This window comes from Puma concolor, chromosome C1 (genome assembly GCF_028749965.1).
Source record: "Puma concolor isolate L17-30 chromosome C1, mPumCon1.1.hap2, whole genome shotgun sequence".
NCBI lineage: Eukaryota > Metazoa > Chordata > Mammalia > Carnivora > Felidae > Puma > Puma concolor.
This window is the reverse complement of record NC_141674.1, coordinates 165,193,521-165,202,692: the sequence shown is the minus strand read 5'-3', so window position 1 is coordinate 165,202,692 and position 9,172 is coordinate 165,193,521. Positions and strand designations below refer to the sequence as shown.

At 40.9% G+C, this 9,172-nt stretch overlaps 1 long non-coding RNA gene across 1 annotated transcript in view; it reads right to left on the bottom strand.

Moving 5' to 3' along the window:
• Positions 1 to 2,337: 2,337 nt before the first annotated feature.
• Positions 2,338 to 9,172, bottom strand: part of LOC147578545 (uncharacterized) — a 9,086-nt gene continuing 2,251 nt past the window's right edge. The window contains exon 2 of the long non-coding RNA XR_015255328.1: positions 2,338 to 2,592. This is a non-coding gene — a long non-coding RNA (uncharacterized LOC147578545). The remainder of the gene's footprint in view (positions 2,593 to 9,172) is intronic.

The following is a 9,172-nucleotide window of genomic DNA, read 5'->3' as shown; positions in this document are numbered from 1 at the left end:
CTTGGAGATGCTTCGTGTGTGGTTCTTTCTGATCTTTTGGTATTTTGCTCTTGTCTCCACTAATCAGCAGCCCCAATCCCTCATTTTGTGTCTTCTTATGTAAGGTACCTTCTGTCTCTCTGTTGTTGTTTTTTAAATTGTGCTAAAATGTAATTTTTTTAAAGGTAAAAATTCCTGTGTTTACCATAGTATTTTCAAGTTACAAAGTTTACTTGACTTTTTTTTAACTGAGAATATTTTTATTAGGCTTATTCTTCTTTTTGTTGGTGTTTTTGTTACAACGTTGCTGAAGTTTCGAGTGGTCTGCTTTGAACTCTATTTCTCCTGTAAGTCCTGTGATTTTGCAGAATGCAAGTATTTTTTGGAACACATGTATCTCTTACAGCAGAAGAGCCTGTATTGCATTTTCTTAACGCATGTTATATGGCTATTATAACTGATCATCTTCAGGGTTTGTGTTAGGAAGCTAAACTCAGGTTGGAGCAGGGTTATCTATAAAGAGTCAGTAAGAGATTCCAAGATTAGCTAGGAAACTCGCTGAAATTTTTGCAGGCTCGTTAGTGTCAAAGTCCAGAAGTCTCCCAGCCTATCAATCTTACTGCAATGTTCTCATTCCTCAAGTCTCTCCTACCTTCAGTGAGTGAAGATATATAAAATGCTGTCCTAACTTACAATGGTAACTTCTCTGAACTTTCTTGAAACCACTAGAAACAATTTTTGGTGTCAAGCATATGGCTTACTCAACACACGATAAAGTCCCTTTCTAAACCTTTTTCGGTTACGTAAGAATTCTGAGTTTTCAGATGGGATATTTATTTTCTTCTCTCTACTCTGCCCCCCACCCACCACTTAGGACTCTTATTCTGTTCTCTGATGCTTCTGCTTATCGTCAGTTGGACACATCACATGGACTTGATCTTAAGGGTGCTATTTCAGTCCAATAAGCATGTATTAAACATGTACTATACACATAGGGAACTCTGCTAATGAGTTTCTGTTAACTCTCCCAGATCAGAAATTGATGTCTCACCAGAGAACTTCTAGGGGCTGTATCTCAACCCAAACAGCAACCAGACTGGAATAGGGACTCAAATATTCTCTAAGTGCCTCTTAAATCTCTTAAGGGACTAATCCCGATGTCTTGCTGGGTGACCTATTTGCTACGATATCTGCAAAGAAGCTGGGAGCCAGGAGGAGGAAAGTTGGAGGCCGATGGGCATTTATGCCTCAGAAGCAACCTTATTTTGTAGCAGGTTCCATCCATGGAATTATTTTAACGACGAGTATATGGGTGTGTACGTGCGTGTGTGTGTGTGTGTTCAAATTCGTCCACAAAAGACCTTGAAACCTGAAGTGTCTCAACAGCTAAATTTCTCCACGTCACAAGGCCATAAAGCTGGCCTGGAATAGTGAAATTCCCATGAAATTGAATTGATCCTCAAATTATTGCTTAAATGATAGGACAGTAGAAACTTAAGAGCATATTAATGCTAATGGGAATTGCTCAGCTAATGCTGTGTAAGACCAGTTGTGAACTGCACGAGACATGCTACAAAAGGGCCATTATGCTCATCTTTTCATAGATGCATGATTTGTTTTATTCTTAAAACATTTGAGGTTTAAAGTTTTTATACGACGCTTTATGAATAGAAGTGTAATGAGGTTGAAAACCAAAATAGTGCTCACCACTCTGCATAGAAATAGGAAAAAAAAAAAAAAAAGAAGAAGCGTTAGCCGAATGTTGCCCAGTTGAATCCCTATTTCTAAAAATCCAATTTAATTTTTTATTACTTGTCTCATTAACCCCAAGATTTAGAAAACTGAATGCTACCTGAGTAAAATAAGAGTGGCCATGCAAAAATACTTTTAAAAGACGTAGTTTGTCTTTTGCTCTTCTCTTACACATCTTACAATGAAAATATTCTTACATTATAGAACTGTTTGTGCAACACATACGTGATTTATCCCCAAGTTTGAATCTACCTGTCTTAAATGTACACCGAGCCTTTATTTATGCTTTGAAAATACAGTAGATAAAAAGCATAAGTGTTTCTGATATTATGTTTTGTCATCTCCGGCTAAGAAGATTGAAATCTTGAGAAACAATTTTCTGAAGAAATGAAATCGTATGCCCTCCTGAACCCTTGGGGGAAAATAGCCTCTCTGTTTGCTCAGAATATGAAACAGTGAAACAGTACAAGTAAAGCAGACAGCCATGTCATGCATGTCACATTTCTATTTGTACCGTTTGAAATGATGTTTTAAGGTTTTCTGGGGTTTTATTTATTTATTTAAGAAATAACTGGAACAAATAATATGTGCACAATCTCACTGATGTAAGAGTTTCCAAATCAGTTGTATTTATTTTCCGGGAAATGTGAAAGATTGCTTTATAACCCTTTAGAACCCTATGTTCCATAACTTCACAGAAAATATGTAAAAGAGAAGATTTGGGAAGTGCTATCGTGGTAACGTTTCTGAAAACGTAAAGAGAATCCTTCAACGTCTTTGTTTCCTGGATCCTAAGAGAGTCCTCAGTCGACTGGCTTCACAGGGTGAGTGGAAGGATACCTCATAGAGGAAGAGAACTTTCTAAAAGGCAAAAAATGAAAAACATTGTTAATATTTGAGCTGCTATTTTTTTTTCTCAAAGGAAAATGATCACATTTAAAGTAAGCTTTTCTGGATATGGTCATTTCTCATCCCTTAAGGTAATACACGTTCCCCTTGGGTTAGATGATAGTCCAGATAATTCAGTATTGTTGAAGTTGGAATGTAAGAGTCTGTAAAACCCAAAGTACTCTCTCTCTCTGTTTTTTTTACAAGTTGACATAATACATCCAAACACTTTTAACAGCGCTTCTCGTGCACTTGTTGGAAGACTTTGGACTTCAGGAGAAGAGTTTTCCTTCTCCTCATTTATGAATCTGATTAGGTAAATCATATAAGTAAGATTTTTAAATTTTACTCTGCAGCTAAACTATATTCTAAAATGGTAACAGTACATAACTGAGCAAAATCACCTGTCAGAGGCAGTTTGTAAATAATGAAATAAAAATCCATCTCCATATTTATAGTCAAATGTTATTTCTGATGCCAAGTGATTTTCTAAGCTTGATTACTCCCTTTAATCAACAACCTTGGCTCCCAACAGTTTGGCTCACTCCACAAGTCTCGACTTGTTTCCAATGATAAAGATTGGTACCACTTAGAGTATTCAGTAAGTAACCGCCAGAATGGAGTTCCAATGCTGCTCGAGAAATGGCAGCCTCACACTCCTAGGCTAATGGCCTTGGAGGAAAAGCACATACCTGGCATATTTATTTAAAAATCAATTGCTTTACTGTGGAGTCACATCTTGTTTACCATTTTGACTCAGAAATACATCTCTTCCAGCTTCCTTAAGAACTCAGGAAACTGTTGGGAGCCGCCATGCTTTAAAGCACATGGGATCGCTCAGCCCTAAAATTTTGGTGATCAGAGAAGAGGGATGGGCTCAAGAACTGTGGAGGAAGCTGAGCCACTTGACAACATTCATTCAACTGTTGGTTGCTGATCACTACCTTCAGGAGAGGGTTCCCTGACCTCTCTCTATGTATATTTATGGGCTATCAAAAAAACATATATATATATATATATATATATATATATATATATATATATATATATATGCATATACATACGTACACACATTTGTTTATTTAGAAAACACAAAAAAGTATAAAATAATTAGAAAACACATTCTAAAATATGTGAGTAGAGTTGACAATGTCACCTTAGTTTCAGATGTGCAACAATAGTGGCTCGCCATCTCTCTATGTTACATTATACTTACCACAGGTGTAGTTACCACCTGTCACCATAGAGTGCGACTACAATGTCATTGATTCTATTCCCCGTGCTGTGCCTTCTATCCCCATGGCTTATACATTCCATAACTGGGAGACTGTATCTCCCATTCCCCTTCAAGCATTTGCCCACCCCTTCCCTTCCCTCTGGCAACCACCGATGTAGCCTCTGCATTTAAGGGTCTGATTCTACTTTTTGTTTATCTGTTCATTTGTTGTGTTTGAGACTTCACATACGAATGAAATAATATGGTATTGGTCTTTGTCAGCCTGACTTATTTCATTTAGCATAATACCCTCTACGTCCATCCATGTTGTCACAAATAGCAAGACCTCATCCTTTTTTATGGCTGCGTAATTATTTATGTGCCATCGAAAATAGCGATAGAGCAGCCCTTGTTCTCAGGTTGTTTCATAAAAAGTTTTTTGGGGGGGGCATTTTTATGTGCGTTAATTCTTTATGCTTGTGATAGAACTTTATTGGCTGCAAGTTGTAGAAATCCAACTAGTTTAAGAAAGAGGGGACTATTTTAGAAGTGTACAGGTTTATCTTATTTGACCTAAATGTAGGCAGAGGAGGCATGTGGCTAGATCTTAGGAACAATGGGATCTAGACATTCAAATGCCCTGAGAACTGTTGCTCTATCCAATTTTCAACCATGGTTCGCTCTGCTTGTTCGTTTTGCCCCCGACCACTGTAGAGCAACGTTCTCTATGTGGCGGAGAACACACGGCCAGTGACACCGAGCCTTGGGTGTCACAGCTACTGCCACTAGACTTGCCAGTTGTCATTTCCAAGTTCTAGCTCAGCCAAGCCCAGACAGGCATACCTCTAGACCCGACCGGCATGGCCAAGGAGGTCGTGCAGCCCCCACAGGGATCACAGGGCTGGAGAGAACGGGGCTGGGGTGGGGAGAAGTTCTCAAGAGAAGGGAGTTTTGGGGCAGAAAACAGAACAGCCATCCACCACAATTTCTAACCAGAAATATAAGTACGCCAGGAACAGAAGTGATAGAGGGTCAAGCAGAATGGTCTGAATGCTCAATATATATTTAAGAGTGACTGCCTTCCAGATGATTTTTAGGGCTCGAGAACTATAACTGCCCTTCAAACTACAGAATTGGTAAGAACAAATCTCCCACATTTCCTTGACCTCACCACAGAGATTACCTGAGGTGACACTACAGTTAAGGACGTGGGCTCTGGAGCCAGACTCCCCGAGCGGAAATCCACCCCGCTGGCTGCGTGACTTCTGGCAAGTTCCTTAACCCCCTGTATCTCCACTTCCTCATCTGCTAAATGGAGATGGTACCCGCTTCAGAGGGATGTCTGAGGATTCGGTGAGGTTCCAATACGTGTACCTGACAAGTAGTTCAGAGCTTAAATAAATGTCAGCTATTATTACTAGTATTATTATTCTCACAGTTACATAATAAGAAAAAGAAACTCTACCGGAAAAATATCTATGTGTCTTTGCAGAAGCTCCTCCTTCTTACCCTCTCGGCGTGCAAAGCTCCAACAATGCCACAGATCCGGCTTTGCTCCTCCGGTGCTCAAAGCATCCTACAGGCAGCAAACACTGACACGCTACTGTTGAGCTGCTGATGCTGCTCTCCCTGTGTCCTGTGGGAACTTGGAGAGTATGGACCATGTCTGGTTTGTTTCTATATTTTTAGACTGTAGTAGATAGGTGGAGATCAATTTTTGGTGGTACGACTAAAAGCATGCACGTTTCTTAAATTAAAAAGATTTTTATAATATTTTTGAGAGAGAGAGAGACTGAATGCAAGTGGGGGAGGGGCAGAGGGAGAGGGAGACACAGAATCCGAAGCAGGCTCCAGGCTCTGAGCTGTCAGCACAGAGCCCCACGTGGGGCTCGAACTCACAAACTGTGAGATCATGACCTGAGCTGAAGTGGGATGCTTAACCGACCGAGCCACCCAGGTGCCCCTAGAAGCATGCACTTTTCAATTTTCTCCTGTTTTTGTAGCCTCTGCCATTCCACCTGGCATTTCTTCCTTCGATCCCTGTCTTACTGAAACCCTACTAACCCTTCAAAGCCCGGTTCAGATGCTGTAGGTTTTGGCCGGCATTCTCTGAACAGCCAGCCAAGTTTCTGCAATCCTTCAGCACACTTTCCTTCCCAGTCACATAACACTGTCATGGGTGTACGTACTGGCTTACCTAAAAGTAAATAGGACATAGAGGTTTTTGTTTTTATAGCTGTATAAAGAAACTATGTAGTCAAATGAATGTACCTCTTTGCTTATAGATAGGGCATATGTAACCAATCCTGGTTTAAAAACAATTTAGCTTAATGTGTTTATGAACATAGTTCTGTGCCCCTACAGACAACAAAGGGCCCATTCCGTTCCTAAATTTTTATATTTAACTTTAAAACTATTATCATCTACTTGGTAAAAAGCTGGCATCTATTAAAAGATTCTTTCTATTATGAGATAAATTGGAAATTCGGATTCCTGGCTCTATTAGATTTTAATTTAACTCAAATTGTTAAGCACAGAGAAGCCAAATAATCTTGAGAAGCCAAAAGAAAATGTGCAAAAAGGGAAGAAGAGACAGGTGGGATTTATGCTATTTCCTAGAAGGTTTCAGGGATCAGATTAAAAAGTAGTGAGCAGTCTATGGAGAAAGACCCGCTGCCAATTTAAAAAATGTGAATTACAACCGAGGGTAACTAATGTCCGAGGCGCCCTTAATTGTGAGAAATTACAGTATTCCCAACCTCAAGTTGCATAAAAGTGCTTGTTTCTCTGCACTTTTTACAGTTCAGGTGGCCATCTTGTTTTCCAAGAGGAGGTGCCATATTTGACAGAGAAGGAAAAACTTGGGTTTGGTTGTAGTTTCAGCTGGAGACCCTTGTCTATACAGACAGAGGACATGGCACCTGTGTCGGTGACGATCCAAAGGCATGAGACCTGGGGGCACTTGACTGTGAGCCACAATGTCCTTTCTGTTTCACTGTTGGCAAGCCTTTCTCTTCCCATTCCACAAATAGCAAGTATTCCTTCATGGGATATTTTATCTAAGCATTCATCAGTATTAAAAAAACCCCCAATATACTTTACTTCAATGGCTATATCAACACGATTAAATTAAAAAAAAAAAAAAGGTGGTGGTGGTTGGGGGGGTGGGGAGATCTTCTGGGTGATTTACTTAAAAAACTCTATTACTTAAAAAAAAATCACTATTTCTATTGGCTGGCTCTACATAGGTCCCCATGGCTCTGTCCTCAAAAGCCCAACAGAACAGACTGGACTATTTTAAGAATGTAGGAGCACCCTGTCAAATAATTTGCTAGACTGGTCTTTTCCCCCAGTGATTTGATGGATTTCCAAAGCTGATCCTTTCATCTGATTACATCTCCCAGCTTCCATCTCGAGACTGGTATCATCTGTTTTTCTCTTCCTAATTCCCTCCCCAATTTCTCCTCCCCTCTACCATCTCCTCTTCACTGGCACTTTCCTATCAGCCCAGATGCTCAAGCTTTTGGCATCCCCAAGGAATCTTTCCTGTATCCTGCCTTTCTGACGCTTAGTCTGTTCCCTCCTCTTTCCAAACAGGTATCTGAAAAAGAAAAGTCTATTCCTGCTGCCTCCACTTTAACCCCAGAGTCTCGCTTCTCTCTCCAGTGTTTATTGCAGCTACCTTGCAAAAGTCACCAGGGTCCAGCTAATGTCTCGCTCAGTGGCTTTTTTCTTTGTTAGGCACGGTTGACAACTCCTTCGCCACGATCTATCTGCAACTTCCCTTTCCTCGTTCAAGATCATTGCTAGTTCTGGCTTCCTTTCTCAGTCTCCTTCAGTGTCTGGCCTTTCTCCACCTACTCTGTCATTCATTAATGGTTGACATTATTTTCGGGTCTCTTCTTGCTACCTTATACTTTTTCTTACTGGTGGACTCATTCATCCCCACTGTTGTAACTATAGAGCGTGCCCACACACTGGGAACTTCAAATTTGGCATTTCCAGAGCTGAGGTGGTCGTAAATGACACCTGATCCCATAACTTTTTACTTCTAACTGTTCGTTCCCTGTTTCGCTATCATTTATCTTTATGTTACTTCCTTAAATTCCCCAGGGGCTCCTTGCCATGCGCTTCCCTACCTTCAGTCATGTCACACACCAGGCTGTCTCTTGAACCTGCTAGATCTTTCATTCTTCGCAGCCTCTATCCTAGCTGATCCCTCTCCCTGATTTCCTCCTGTTTGGTTTGCTGCTTGAAGACTCCCTGTTTCTAAGGTCCAACTCAAATCTCAGTTTCTCTATGAAACTTTTTCTGGTTCTCCTTTCCCCTAAGCCTCAACTGGAACCAATCCATCCCTCTGTTGTGCTTTTATTGTACTTGGTTCATACTGTTAGGGACATAGTGTTATTGTTATTGATGTGTCTAAAATGTAGGGACGCTGAGGGTCAGGGTCACATCTCATTTATCTGTCCACCTCATATCCTTAGTTCTAACACATCTGCACATGTAAATGCTCAATAAATGTATATTGACTGATGGGTGACTAGACTGGCTAAAGTCACAGATGGTTTTGGTGAAGTCTATCTCCTGTCCATAACGATATCACATATCGAGGAACCCAAAGAAGAAGAGAACTTCCAAAAAAACTACAATCCCTCTGATATTTTTACAGTATATAGCCTCAATGTTCTTGGGATTGTTATCGGCAACGATGCATCTATAAATATTGTTCATTTTGATGATAACTTTTTTTTTTAAATTTTAGAGTCTTCTCCAGTTTTCATCTATAATTCTTAGCGTCACCCCTCGCCTTTTCCCCCACCAAGGTTAGCTTTTGTTACTTCTGGCCACGTGGTTTGCCTGTTTCAACGGACAGTTTTGCCTATGAGAACAGGTCCCACAACGAATACCGTCATCTGGGAAATCAAGAACTAGAAACTGCTGAGCCACTAGGAACAGAAGAGGAGGCTGGCACTTGACCTGAGGAGCACTGGGCCATTAGCCTGGCTCTAGTTTCTCTGGCTAAAGCCACTGTAGTCGTGAAAACCGTCTTGTTTCTAGAACCCTCCGGGACACAAATGTCACCTTCTCTATCCATACTGTTTATTATTATTTTTTTTTAATTTTTTTTTTCAACGTTTTTTATTTATTTTTGGGACAGAGAGAGACAGAGCATGAACGGGCGAGGGGCAGAGAGAGAGGGAGACACAGAATCGGAAACAGGCTCCAGGCTCCGAGCCATCAGCCCAGAGCCCGACGCGGGGCTCGAACTCCCGGACCGCGAGATCGTGACCTGGCCGAAGTCGGACGCTTAACCGACTGCGCCACCCAGGCGCC